Below are 15893 nucleotides of genomic sequence, written 5' to 3' on the forward strand. Positions count from 1 at the left end.
GAATATTTTTCATATGTCATTTTATGTAAGTGTTTATAATGAAAGTTTTTCTAGTGAATGAGAAAACTTGAATCCTCTTGTTCACGAATTGCCTTCATCCAGGCAATATGATTAAGCATTAAGTTTAGATTATGTAGCTTTTTTCTGGTTCTGGAAGAATCTCAGAAAATAATTGATATGATTTTGGCTTTTACTTAGCTTTAAGACTTAATTCTACAAAGCATATGTTTTTATTGTCATTTCTCCCAACAACCACACTGGCTAGCAGCCAGCCCATTCTCTTAGTGACGTGGGAAACTTTTGATCCTGATAATCAGCAGAGTGTTGTTGACTCATAGCCTGTACTGCATGTAGAGCTGGCAGCATTCCAGAGGATGGAATCTCCAACAGTTAATATTTCCTTTTCCTGTATCAATTCACTTTAACATCATTTGACTTAGAGGAACGTGTAGCTTTCAGGTTTTTTCAGTATAGTATATTCATGTATTATTTCACCAGCACTCCAAACTGCTTTTTAGAAATTGTCAACTTGCCAGGTGGGTATAATATCTACCAACTGTGTTAACTCTATAGGGGGGTAGGCTGATGCTGCTGTGACCCCAGGCTATACAAACTACCAGCATATATTATGAGATGGCACTGGGGAAGGAATGCAAGGGACTTGACTCATTGTTGATTATCAAATATGCCTGTAAAGATTCTTTTGCTCTCCGGAAATAATATGCATTTAACTGAGTAGATTAATGCAGAAGTAAACAGCCATGAGCAAAAAAGTGTTTCAGGAAAGCAACAAATGTAATCTAACATTCTCTTTGTTTTCATATTGGCTTTGATACATTGCTTGGATGTAGAAAGCATCAAGTGTATTGTAAATCTTAGGTCCTGCAAAAAAATAGTATTTAAAGGTTGTGGGATTGGTAGGAAAAACATTTCTGCTATTTCTATAATTATTTACTGTCCCTCACTTTTTGTGTCTTCCCTTTTCTTTTTTTAATACCTAACAGTATAAGTAGTGGTTATGCATCTTGCAGTTGTGAGATTAACAGCTCCTTCTTGTGTCAGATACATAGGTGAGTATGCTGCACACTTCCTGGTTCAGGCTTTGGTCTTGTTAAGTCTTGACTATGGACTCTCTCTGCTAACAGGAGTACCAGCAAGAGTACCAAGCTGCTTCAGATGATTAAAAATGTAGTGGCGCAGCTTGTGCTTGACTCCTTTTTAAGATCACTACATTGGCTACCTGTAGTAGCATGTAATAAGTTAAGTGCTTGCCAACAGAGTAGTCTGTGGTTCAGCCTCTAAACATATGGAGACACTTCTGAAGTGCTATGCTCACTCTCACCCACTCAGGTCTGCTGAAGAAAGGCATCTGGTGATGTCACCTCTGTGTGCAATAAAAAACTCAATTTAGGCCTTTTTCATGCAAAATGAGCTTCCCATCTCCATTCAAAATTGTGACTCCATCAATGTGTTTAAGAAGTGCTTGAAGACCCTTGGTTTGGTAAATTTCTCTCTAACAGAAATTAGTTAGGTTTTGTAATCAATCAATTGTAACTTGCTTGCATTTTGTCCTGAGTTCTTCACTTGTGGTGATCAATTTTGTAACTTTTTCCTATAACACATGTTCCTAAACAGTAACTGATGTTACTCAATTATGTTCAACTCTTTTGTAAGTCAACTAAGCAAATAAATGCGAATGCAGTGTCAAAGGTCAAAGCCCAGGTGGGCAGGGAGAAAGGTGCCAATTAGTGTCCATAGCAGGAAGTGAGTATTAGACTTCAAAGACTGGGAACCCAGTGTCTAGAGTGTGCACCCCGCCCCTTCAACTACAAAACTGGAAGCTCTCTGTGTACATAACATAAACTCTAAGGAACGCATGCCACTTACCTTTTATAAGCGACACCCCTAATACTAGAATCTCTGAAGCCTAGGAAAAAAGTCATAAGGTCATAAAGCCGAGCCAGCTTAAATTCCTTTGCACCTTTTCATCAGTATCTTTGTTTTGCAAATGTGTCAATCAGCACCTGCAGCAGGTATCCTTCTCACTCATCCCCAATCGAGGCAACTGAAGTCAAGTCAGACACTGAGGTATCTTTATGTGGGGTTAGGTGTCTGGAATTGTATAGGGTAAATAATGCATTGTTATTTGGAATACATACATTTCATATGAGTTCCATGTCTACAACATGGTACATGTATGATGATAGGAAATGCGAGGCAAGAAATGTTGAACACATAACTAAAACAGAGACTTATCTCATTGTTATAGTAATAATTGACAAAATGTTGATGTGAAGTGTATACTGTGTAAAGATTGAAGTCCAAATATCAAATAAACACTTTCACAAAAAGTATAACAAAACAAGTGCACCTTTATTCAAGAATATAACCACAGGAAATTAAATTATTCAATTTACATGATGCTATCAATATGAAAAAACTGAAATCCAAATATCAGTCATATTGCTGGTGTAGAGGTAAGAACATCTGGTTTGAAATCAAGAGTTTGCGGGTTTGGTCCTGGGTCTTCCCTGCATTTACCTTTAGCTCTGAGAATTTTACATCTGACTTGACTTCAAGTGTCTTGGTGGGGAATGATTAAGCACGCTGCTTGCTGCTTGTCCTGATTGACACATTTGCAAAACAAAGACGTTGATGAAAAGGTGTAAAGGAATTTAAGGTGGCCCAGCTTTACAACTCTTTTCATAGGTTTCAGGGATTCTAGTGCTAATGGATTGACTAGCTCAAGTTGTAATTGCTATTTCAAATGTTTTGGTGAGATGCTGCCTATTACTGTGCATATGTATGTGTAAATGGATATGTAAAAAACAATCAGACCACAAGTACCACATTAATTAACAGACTGAAACATTTTAAGAAAGTGGAAGCTTGAGGCATTCAGATGTCAGATTCAGGTCAATTTCATAAACGGTACATAAAGAGTTAATCGTTCACTGTATAGAATGTTAATTTTTATACCTAATGTCTATAGGCTGAACCTGGGAGAGACATAACTTTCATTTGTCTGCAAGCCATTTAAAGAGGTTGTACAAGCTGCAGCAGTCGTTCATAAATCTGATGTGAGCAGTATGTCACAACAGGTTGGAAAACAAGTTCTTAGAGCAATCTTTTTGAGAAAGTCACCCTAATTACAGTATGTTACAGTACATCCTGCACCACTCTTCACTTATTAGTCTGCAATAAGCTTCCCTAATGCCAAAACATCATTTATGCCTTGGAGACTATATTGTACATTATCAACATAGACAGCGTAAAGACTTAATGACGTCTAGCAGTTTATGGGACTGAAATAGATCTCTAATTCTAACTCAAAACACTTTTGTGCACAAAAGTTCAAAATGGTGAGAAAGGATTTTATGAATGTCGAAAGCAGCATGGAAGAAAGTGTATCACCACACCAACCTCTGTGGTGTTACAAAAAAGGCGAAAATATGTCTTTTCTATTAATGTTACACAACATTAAAAACCATACACAAAAATGTGTCTGAAGATAACCACTCAGAATGTGTGGTTCTGACTTCATTATTGCAAATGTTACATAGATAAATATTTAATGATTAGATTAGATGTGGCATGTTTGCCAGAACACTGTCACTATGTTTGCAGTTCTTCTTCCTGTACAAGTGTTTATTGGTGACTCTAATATAGGCTTGGTATGAGTAAGTGTAGCTGTGTATATTCTGATTATCTGTCAGAAAAGTTATACACTTTAATTTTTATACGGCACAATGTTTTTTTTTATAATAAACATATTATTTCAAAGTAATATATTATAGATGCCGTGTTACTGATTCAATGTTCTATTTTTTCCCAAAATGTTAAATATTAGGTTATAAATTTCACAACAAAGATGATTTTAATTACTAAATGTAATCCCAAGGCAATGACATAGTATACAGATTCTATTCTCATTATAAAATATGAAGAGTACATATTTATATTTTTTCTGTAATCAGACGTACTGAATGTTGAAGAAACAAGATTCAAAGTAATGTAACAACAGAAATGGGGAGACAGAAAATAATCCATGAAACAAAACAGTCAAGGTCAGCTTGCGCTATCATCAGTCCCAGAACAGCACTGAGCAAACACTGAAGTTGAAGGTTGTGTGAAACAGGGTTAAAAGAAAGGGGATAAGGCCAACTATTGTAAATCCTTTTTCCTAACACTGTTTCTTTCATTTGTTTGAACATTCATTTACTTCACAGAGTTTTTTTTTTCTAGTTTTCAATAGGCTACTTCTAACAAGTCTTCTGATAATATACTGAGAAATCAAAGTTCCTTTGATATGGAAAAGTGGCCTCAAAACCAGTCTCCTAGTCTCCAGGAGCCAATGTGGGGGATGAAAAAGTGCTCTCAGGGCTTAAGGCAGCTTAGTCCTCTCACAGAAACACTTTGAAGTAAAGCAAAAGAAAACAACTACTAAAGAGTCAAAACCTTCTATTTTTACATTGTTTATGTTCTTTTCTTTGGACAAAACAATTTGTACAAACTGATTTACTTGTACACACATACAGTAATTGCACATTTTACTACTCAGCACTGCATTTGAATTCTGCTATTTATATGTTTTGGTCTTTAAAGTGAAAAGGTTTATTATAAAATATTGAGGATTTTATTTGCACTTTGTTATTAATCTATACACGTATGTTTTAATTTTGCTACTTTTTAGATGTAATTTTCTCATAAAGAAAATGCATATCGAAATACAAATTCAAAAATATAAATGAAGCATGTGTTAGAAAGAAAAAGGCAGAAATTTCCACTTTGATCTGCCTCACGCATTGTATAATGTATGCTAAATTTAGGCAGCTTGCATTATGCTCTAGGAAAGAATTATGCTGGTATGTGCTACTTTATAAGCTTTTCGGAGATAAAAGTAGCTTCTTATTTTTATGACACATCAATAATCCAGCTATCTTCTTGTTCACTGAGGAATCATGTAAACCATATATTCACAAAGTGCAAACAGAATTTTTCCAACACGTTCTGGCTTTTAGCTTAGGGACAAACCTTAAAGTCTAAAATCAAATCCCTTTTTGCTTTCTACTTTCCAGAAATAAATGTTTGAGCAGTGAAACTGGCTAGCACAGATAAGCAGTAGAAACCATGGTTAATTTGCTTAATTCATATTGGAGTCACTACTGTAATTCCTTTGTCGCAAAGCACTGTTGGTATAGGATTAGCTAGGATATTAGTCAGGGCTTGCTATTTGTTTACATTTTTAAATAGAGACAAAATTAATCAACTTATGAGCAGCTAGAGCGTGTACACTGGCATATAAGTCTCTGCTTTAGTTTCTACAAGAAAATAGTAAGTGATAACATATTTAGTGGGGTCTTGCTTGTAAATTAATACCAGAATATCATGGCATTAGGTTGATGAGGAGAAAGTAAATGCCACTGTATAAACAACTAGAATAATACTATGTATAATGTGAAATGCCATCATGCATAAATACAATTGGTAACCATGCAGTAACAGATCTAACACAGCAGTGTACTGAGAAAAGGAACAATATGCTAACCACAAAAACAAATGGTCTAAGCTGAGGTCTCTTTTACTGTAGTTTGGGATCAAAAGAAAATAATATTTAAATATCTGCTTCAGAATGCAGCAGCAGTACACAGCAGTCAAGGGACTTTTTTTGGTAGTTGTTGTTGCTTCACCTTCAAAGTTCTTATCCTGTTTAGCATTTCTTAAAGGAGCTTCTGGAATCAAGTCCCGGTTGTTACACAGTCTTTGAATTGGTGTCTGACCTTGAATGAAGAAATTAAAATCTGAGAGGTTTGCTGTTCAATGAGCAAGCAGCTGTGTAGTGGGGTTTTCACCTGTAGATTGCACTCACGATACTCAAGGTCACAAGTGACTAGAAGTTGCTGTCATGTGTATTGTCTATATACGAAGAAAAAAAAAGCTTGGACCCAAAATAATCTTTATTCATGATGGAAGGACTAGAAAATGCTGCTGTAACATGCTGGGTATTTTAATGAAAATATATGGTTTGCTATTTAAAATAAAACTTTTACCCATGTGTGAATTAATAATTGATCAATATTTATTAACAAATATGTGAACATTTCAGATTTAATAAGAAGGTGTACAAATGCTGCCTGTAATTTTAGGTACCTGTCCAAAATAACTGAACAACACTACGAAAATGAAATCTAAGCAAGTGAAAAGTATTTATATCATGACATTAAATTTTGCTTTCTTTATTGTAAGAATTACTGACTTATCTAAAAAATTTGTATTTATGATTATTTTGCTTACTTTAAAAAATCTTGTCAAGTAAATTCTGCTTACCTCATTGGCAGATATTTCTTAATGAATTAAAGCAAAACAATTCCCATTTAAGGTTTTTTTTTCTAGTTTTTGCATATGCATTTTCCTGCAGTGAAACTGAACTACACATATGAAGTAGTGAAAAAATAAATACAAATAATAAATGCTAGTCAGCTAAACCAGGTTTCAAATCTTAAACTGTTGAGATCCTGAAATTCCCTGAAGTCTGTGTGGCTATTCCCTGAATTTTCTAGCTGTCGCCTTCATCCATGTTGTCTGAAGAATAAGCTGTTTTATCAATTGAACTTTTATGATGCCTGTCCTGATGTTTCATGCAGAATTCATATCTATCCTATAATACATTAATGGGATTAAGTGGATTTGGAAAATGGATAGAACTTTTACTTAAATTAATTTTTTCAAATTTTCAATTTTTAACAATTGGTTTTCATTTTTTAAAAGTGCAGCAACTCCAAAGTTATAATACGTTATTTCAGGCAAAAATTATTTTGAAATGGTATTGTGACGCCCCGTGTAGTGGGAATTGGAATCACCAGCCTACACTCTAGGTGTCTAGTATGTGGGACCGAGCATGACCAGGATGATAGTGTAAGACAGGGAGACACGGACACACAAAGGGGTGGGTTTTTTTTTAAAAGAAAGTGAGGTTTTATTTACATGTGCACTTAAAGAAAAATCAAAAATAATGTCCTGCGGAATTTATATATATTAATACACAGTCCAATACTGCAAAGGACACTCAAAATCAGTAATTAACTGGAGCTCAAAATGACTATATACAGTATTTACAGTGCTTCCTGAAAGTCCCAAAAGAAAAAGAATACTGCACACAAACTAGTGGAATCCATATATATATATATATACACACACAAAACAAAATGTGAAGCGGTCTTCCTCCACAGTGATCCAAGTCAAGAAGCTACTCCTCCAGTGTATAATACAGAATTCACCCAAAAATATTCAAAATACAGAAAAAAAAAAAAATCCAGAGTACAGTGGAACCTCGGTTTGCGAGCATAATTCATTCCGGAAATGTGCTCGCAATCCAAAGCACTCGTATATCAAAGCAAATTTCCCCATAAGAAATAATGGAAACTCAGATGATTCGTTCCACAACCCAAAACTATTCATATAAAAATGATTAATACAAAATATAAAGTAAAATACATAATACAAAAACCTGCACTTTACCTTTAAAAAGAATCATGGCTGATGTGAGTTTCTAAACTCATGTGGGATTCCACCCAACGGGATGACACGCGGAAGAGCGTCCCAAAGCAATCGCAGTCTCCCAGCGCTGTAGCAGTTCGCCGTATAAGCACATCCAAAAAGATTGCAGACATGCTATAAGCGCCTGTTGTCAATGGGTCATACAAGGAACATTATAAAGATCCCGCTACAATAAATAACAGCGCTGTTGCTGTTTCAAGCTGAATAAAGCTGGTGTTAAAGTACCGAGACTCAGCTTCGTGTTTTGGGGAGCAAGATGGCGACTCGCACTTCACAGTGCACACACACAGTCACAATGCTGTAGTTAACAGTATATACGCTCTAGGGATGTTGACTATATGAGTGAGGCAAGCAGACTCAGACGGAGAATAGGAGACGATTGCCAGAGAGAGAGAGAGACGGGCGAGGGAGATAAGGAGAGATAGAGAGAGAGACACGCTGAGCGAGCGAGATAAGAAGAGAGAGAGAGACGCGCTGGGCGAGCGAGATAAAGAGAGAGAGAGACGTGCTGGGCGAGCGAGATAAAGAGAGAGAGACGCGCTGGGCGAGCGAGAGATAAGGGGAGAGAGACACAGACGCGCTGGGCAAGCGAGCGAGGTAAGGAGAGAAAGAGAGAGAGACGCGCAGGTCAAGCAAGCGAGCGAGATAAGGAGAGAGAGAGAGAGAGAGAGAAGAACCATCAGCTCAGTTGTGATCACATAACGCTCAGCAGACAAAGTGTATCCATACTACTCGTATTGCAAGATATCGCTCGTTTATCAAGTCAAAATTTATTAAAAATTTTTGCTCGTCTTGCAAAACAGTAAACCAAGTTACTTGTAAACCGAGGTTCCACTGTATATACAAAAATAAACAGTGCACCACTAACCACAACCCAATAAATACCTCTACCAAAGTTAATCCAGAGATATTTATATGAAAAAAACATTTACAAAAACAAAGCACAAGCCGTAATGCTGTTCTGCCAGGTACCTTTCTCTAAGAAGATCTAGTCAGAAAAGAACCCCCTCTAGAGGCCATGATTCCCTTTTGTATTCGGCGCCCCTACGCTGACCAATTAAACTGCTGTAGGTCATCCCTCCTAGGGTACGTGATGACGTGAACGCGTTTGCGAAAAGCGGCGTCTACTATCCCACATAATTACTATAAAAATCGAGCAGCCGACGCCCGTGCACGTATAACTGTGCCGGCTTTTCAGACGCGGACTGCACCTCATGCCTTAAGTGAAAATAAGCCCTTTCTAGTTTTTTTTCCTCCTTCCCCTGAGCTACAGCTCAGACAACTACGAACACGGGATCCCTATGCTAACCCGGGTTACCTAATATTGAAGCGCTTCGCACTTTCTTTTGCACTTTTAGTATTAATGAGGTCACGGGAAACGCATGCAGGTGTGGAGGACCGACAATGCCATCCCGGCCGGTCAATGGCAAGGCTGTCTCTCCAGGCTACATGAGACCCACAGCAACACTCCCCAAAAGGCGCTAATATCGTTAGCGAAGATGTCTGTCTGCACTATATAAATGGAAAAGGCAAGTTTCCTTTCTTTATACCTTTTTTTCCTCAAACAAAAGTCTCTCTCTTTACAAGGCAGAGGACACTAAACAAATTTTATTTAATTAATGGTAATGCCAGTAAGGCACATTACCACAGGTATGTGTCACTTAATGTATTCTGTTCTGAGTACCGTATAAAGTTAACTGGTTAAGTTCCAAGAACAAAACTTAAAAGAAGTGGTGAGGCGGCCTTCTGCTGTTATGCACCTAAAATCTGGAATAGCCTGCCAATAGGAATTCGCCAGGCTGATACAGTAGAGCACTTTAAAACACTGCTGAAAACACATTACTTTAACATGGCCTTTTTATAACTTCATTTTAATCGTAATTTAACTTAATCCTGATACTCTGTATGTTCAATTCATCATAACAACTATTCATGGTGGCTCTATAATCGGTACTGACCCCTATTCTCTTTTCTGCTTGTTTTTCCGGTTTCTTTGTGGTGGTGGCCTGCGCCACCTCCACCTACTCAAAGCTTCATGATGCTCCAACAATGATGGACGGATTAAAAGGAAGAAGTCTACGTGACCATCATCATCATCAAGCCCTTCCGTGAGAACCCTAAATCCAAAGAGGACTGTTTCATTTATGTTAGGTAGAATGCCCAGAGGGGACTGGGCGGTATCATGGTCTGGAATCCCTACAGATTTTATTTTTCTCCAGCCGCCTGGAGTTTTTGTTTTTCTGTTCCCCCTGGCCATTGAACGTTACTCTTATTCGATGTTAATGTTGATTTATTTTTTATAATTATGTCTTTCATTTTTCTATTCTTTAATATGTAAAGCACTTTGAGCTACTGTTTGTATGAAAATGTGCTATATAAATAAATGTTGTTGTTGTTGTTGTTGTAAGTTGGTAGTCTACTCTGTGAGGTAATCCAATCAAGAGTGCCTTCTTTCATCCCCCCTGTTGTCACCTTCATTACTGAACATACTGTACATACAATAATGATATCATTTTAATTTTAAATGTAATGGTACCTAAGGTATAAAACAATGAAAAATATTTTTTATGTTATTCCTGTCAATTCAAGGATATTATTTTTGAGAAGCATCTAACAAAGATGTCATCAGAAAGCAAAAGCTAAATCTATTAGGGTAACAGTAACAATAATTAATTATCAAGAGCAAGAAAGCCAGAAGTAGAAACTGCAAGGACTTTTATTAAGAAGTAACACAGACTAATTTAAGGGTCATATCAATGAAATCAGAAGATCAAAATATTGCTGCTGCCTATTAAGAGAGTTATGACAGTTGCTGTGTTTAAAATAGGACAGCACACTGAGCAAAAATAAGATGGCTGTCACTAGACAGAATTAACAGGCCATGCAGATGTTAGGCACCTGAGATTGGCTTGCTATGTACACAAAAATTAAAGGAGCAAGTACCAGCTCTTCATGAACTGACTTGAGCCATAGTCACATGTATACAGTATTCTTAATCAGAGAATCCAGCAAAAATTGGCTGATTTAATGAGGCTGTAAGTGTTTACAGGATAGACTGAGAAACAGTGTTAAGTTTCACAAAAAAAAAAAAATGTAACATGTAATGAACAAAATATTTCATGACCTTTCCTGACTAAAATACACAAGAGGTTTCATGACTCTTTTTAGTAGTTCATTTTTTTTTTTCAGCGTGTAGCCAACATGGTAATGTAGTGGTTGTGTCTTCTATTTCATTGTATTAATAGACATTATTAATATACAATACACATTTTCCACATGAATGCATGGCATTCATTGCTCCCTCCCACATCCGACAAATGAGCATTATGGGAAAACCAAACTAACAAATAGGCTAAACTGTGGCAGATAATAAATAAATTGCCATTCTATTTAGAAATAGTCAGTAAAAAATTCTATAGTGATGAAGGAATTCAAATTTATTGGCACAGATGCATAAATAATGATACAAGGGGCACATTCATACATAATTTGAAAGATGGTTACACCTTGCAGTAATTTCTACATTACTAGAAATTACCCTTAACTTCCAATATCCTTCTGAAGGTGGAGTAGAAAAGTGTACCCATTTTTTGATATGCTTGAGTTATATTTCCGTCATCAAGTGTCACAGGAGAACAAACAAAGGCTGTGAGAAGCCATTATCGTTTAAAGAGGAATGAAAAATATTAGAGAATAAAGATCAAGATTGAAAGGAACAAAAGATGTGTAATTCTGGTTCTATTTCTAGGTGAAGTTTAGTTCTTCTATTATACATGGAGTACAGGCCTTTACTGATATGTGAAGTGGAATTTTCATACTGTATCTTACTTTATAATTCACTATTAAATCTATGGAGTGCACCTTCATCTTGCACATGTAATATGTTCCTTTTAGTGATTTTTCTCATTGGGAGCACACATAGAAAGCAAAGTTATAGCAACATACCTTGTAACATAAACAATGAACCAGTAGGTGTAATTTTTTAAGTGTCTGAATTATAATATTTATCCAGACATAATTCTTTATTTTGTAGTCTATTTATATTTAAATTATATTTAATTCATAGGTGCCTTATTGATTTTAACTTCATGTTATAATGAAAATGTTACCTTTGCTGACAGTAGTATTTAATATTGGTATAAAAACATATGATCTTTTCTTTTTCCTTATACAGTTCTCAGTATGCATTCATTAACACTAAGATATAAACAATTAATTAAGCTTGTTAGGCATAAATGTTAAAGCGTGTTTGAGGGAAGAATATGTCTCTTTTCTTGGCAGGTGGTAACTATGGCCCAGGGAAAGCTTGAGATCTGTTCAACAAATTACAATTTCTATTGCTTTACATTTTTACATATTTGGAGGTAATATGGCGGATTACATCAAGAGCAATAAGTACGTTTCTACCTCAAAAACAGATTAGTCTAATGGAGGACACACAGCTGTGTATGATTTGGTAAAATATAATATAAATTGCATGAAGAATGACTAATGCACAGATGTATAAAACACTGAAGTTCAATCACTCAAATTTGTAAGTAATCAATAAAATAAAACAAATTACTGGAAGATGGTAATGTTTTCACTTCAAAATTTAAATTTGTATATGGTAAAATTTTAAAGTGGTGTACCTCTTCTGAACAACGGGACAGATGCTCTTGAAGCAAGATATCTTTCTTTGGAATCTAACGTGGTCACTTAATTAGTATAGCTCCTGCAATGCAAAATCAGACAAAAAAATAAATTATTAGCAATACTGTAGTATATAATACAAAAATTATATCTATCATTGCATAATCCATTCATCTAATGTCAATCATAGAATAGGGATCTACCAAAATATTTTTCTATCCATCTAATTGGTAAAAATAATGAACTAGGTAAATAATGCAAAATAACTGTATAAAGAAAATACTTTCTATATAAAAGAAAAAGCGTGGTTTACAACAACATCTATTTACATAGCACATTTTCATTCAAAGAATGTAGCTCAAATTGCTTTACAAAAATGATAAAGAGAAAGTTACAAGAAAGGAAAAAATGAATAACATTGGGTAAGAATAATAATGAACAAATAAATGAAAAATAAATCCACACGATCTTATAAAACAGAGATATATAATAGAAACTGTTTAATAGGAATCATCTTATCCAGTTTTGTGCCTATTTAATAGGTCTCACTGCCTTTTCACTAAATTTGCAATATGCGTATCCCTCCGATGATCCACCTTCTTCCTCTACTTTCTCTATAGTTTTCATATATTCTGCCACTATAGACACTGCAGGAATATTTTTGTGGAAAAGGGCCAGGAGATAGAATAGGCACAAATTGTGGTAGTTAAATAAAACAGATGATTAAACCCAGAAATTCAAATAATCAGGAAGATAACTTTAACACTAATCCAACCTAAGATTCCTTTAACTGGAGACAGACATCTTGGCCCTTTATCCTTTTGCTAAGACACACACTGTTTTGAAGAATCCACAATCTTGGACAACCTGAAAGCAGACAATACTGACCTTTACACTGGAGCAACAATGTCTCATGTTGTAACATATAAACTGTCAGCAACCAGGCTAGCAACCATAAACAGTCTACTAAAATGGGAGAGTCCATGGAAAAACAAAATGGTGGCATGCCAAAGTAAAAATAAAATTTGTAACTATATCAAAGCAAAATTAGGAATAACAAATAAGGTAAAAACTGGAATCCACATATTACCAAATCTCTAGCTACACAAGTATGTGAATTCATGAAAAGTTAAACAAGAAATAAAACAAAAACTCTGTAAAACTAACACATCATGAACAAAAAGTGCATTAGACAATCAAAGTACTATGTGTAAATTACCACCATCCACTATCATTCTCCATACCATCACAGCAGACTATAGCCTGACTTGTAAATCTTGCATTTTTGCTACAGTAAAATTTTCATGTTATCATCTTCAAAATGTCATCAGAGTCTGACTCAGGATCTTAAAACGGGATGCTAAATAAACTTGTCAAGCTTTTATCACACCTCAAATACATTTCTGGTATTGTCATTTTAAATTATATTACTACATTTAATATGTAGAAGAAAAAGCCTGTTCTGAATTTGTGCTTTTCTGTTTGTTGTCGTGTTGTACCATCCACCATGTTGTTACTGCATCTGTCTACAACAAGCAACCTATACATTCCCTATACTGTGTGGAATAATAAAAGTAGACTGAACTGAACTGAAAATCAGTAATCACCTCTTTAATTATTTCTAACATTGCAAAAACACATCCTCTTTAAATGTGTAAAATTTTTAATTATAATTTCTGGCTTGAGGCAAGAAATATGCTTTGTAGCCAACTGCTTTCTAATTAATAAATTCTAATGAAAGTTAACAACCTATATTTCTTTATCTATATAAATAAAGCTGAGTTGGTGTCGGTGTGTATATTGTATATTAATGTTTGTATGCTTGGTCTAGGCATCAGGAGAAATGGCTGCATAGATTTTCATGTAAACTGAAGGATCACTCAGGCATAAGCCAATTTAGAGTACAGGCTATATGGAATTCTTGATGGAGCTGCTCAAGGGTGGAATGAGTTTCATGACATACTATGATGCAATCTATATTATAATTGTTGTGACTTATCACTACTCTTGGACTACCTGTGCATTTACTTACATTAAAGGTTCCATTCCAAATCGCCATTTCACAAAATCCAAGCTCTTGAAAAACTGAGTAATAGGAAGTGGTTGGTATTAAATCCTATGAAGTTCTCCCTTCCTGTTCAAATGATTGTAGCTTCCTTTAACTCTGTGCTCTGCCAACATAATAAAAAAACAGAGGGCATAGATCTCTGCTCAGACTGCTTCCCTCACAAACTCCATTTAATTTCCTACCCAGAAAAATGTTTCATTTTGGAGTTTGAAAATTTTTCTTTGAGCCAGGCACTGCCATTGCAGATATCTTAAAATGAAACTTTCTTCATTTTAGGATATCCTAAGATGCCTTTCCAAATATCTTTAAGGCTCTTTTTTGAAATCTTTAAATGTTAATTTGTCTTGAATTCATTTCAAGATGCTGTATCTTTAAAGTGTTTCAGAAATGTCAAATGCATTTCAAAGTATCTTAAATTGTTCTTCATTTTAGATGTCTGATATCTATCCAGTACATTTATGGATATCTTAACACTAGAATTACCAGAGCCTACGAAAAAACTTGTAGATCCATCCCACCTTAAATCGCTTCGCACCTCTCCATCACCGTCTTTTGTCCTGTAAATGTGTCGATAAGCAGCAAGAAGCCTACTATCACATCCCCCCACCCCGCACAGTTTTCTCACCTCAAGTCTGTTTACCTGTGTATCAGTTGCTTAGAGTTGTATAGAGTGAGAAGTCAAGCAATTTTCAATACTCTCCATGCTAGTGTTTAGATCTAGATGGTGCATGTGTCCATAACATTAACATTTATATGTTACTTACATAAAAGCCAGATTGAATGTTATTTAACTTCCTACAGCGTAAAGTCACAAGTAGACTGCAGAGCTTCCTGTGTTTGATCAACACAGGCATGCTCAAAAAATACATGTAATGCCACGAAAAGTGGCTGCTGATACTTTAGTATGCAAGCAATGGTACGAGATTTTTTTTTTGGGGGGGCACATACACCATCCAGATCTAAACACTAGCGTGGAGAGTCACTCGCGTACTGAAGAGTCTATAGCTGCAGGTGGAAGCTGCTGTCACTGTACTTTGATGTAAGAGCCACATTGAATGTTATTTACCTATTTACTTTTATTTACTTACTTCCTACAAGTTAAAGTCACAAGTAGAGTGCAGAGCTTCCCATGTACATATACAAAGTACAGCGATGGCAAAAGTACGACGCGCATTCTTGCTCTGATGTTGAACTGTTGTCATGATCTGAGTTCACCTCTGTTATAGCGTATCTATGTGAAAACAGCAGTGTCAAATAAGGGGGAGGGGGGGGTTGAGATCGTGAACACAACTGAGAAAATAAAACTGAATAAACTGAATAATAAGCACACTTGTTCTGTTATATTTGTACCTTTTGTGAAAGTGTTTATTTGATACTTGGACGTCAGGTTTCACACATTATACACTTCATGTCTACATTTTGTCAATTATTACTAAAACATGAAAAACGTTTCTGTTTTAACGATATGTTTACATAGATTGTTGTAGACACGGAACACACATAAAATGCAAGTGTTCCAAATAACAATATAGTATTTATAAAAGGTATCATTTTGCTTGACTTCTCACTCTAAGCAACTGATACACAGGTAAACAGACCTGTGACAGCAGGCTGCTTGCTGTTTGCTGCTTATCGA

General features: G+C 35.6%; 1 protein-coding gene across 4 annotated transcripts in view; it reads right to left on the reverse strand.

Moving 5' to 3' along the window:
* Positions 1-15893, reverse strand: part of mgat4c (mgat4 family member C) — an 817959-nt gene that overhangs the window by 261413 nt on the left and 540653 nt on the right. For all 4 annotated transcript variants that reach the window (XM_039761776.1, XM_039761773.1, XM_039761774.1 and 1 more), the window contains one exon: positions 12189-12271. The gene's annotated coding sequence lies outside the window, so the exon portion shown is untranslated. The remainder of the gene's footprint in view (positions 1-12188; positions 12272-15893) is intronic.

The sequence above is a fragment of the Polypterus senegalus genome, chromosome 8 (assembly GCF_016835505.1).
Source record: "Polypterus senegalus isolate Bchr_013 chromosome 8, ASM1683550v1, whole genome shotgun sequence".
Classification (NCBI taxonomy): domain Eukaryota; kingdom Metazoa; phylum Chordata; class Cladistia; order Polypteriformes; family Polypteridae; genus Polypterus; species Polypterus senegalus.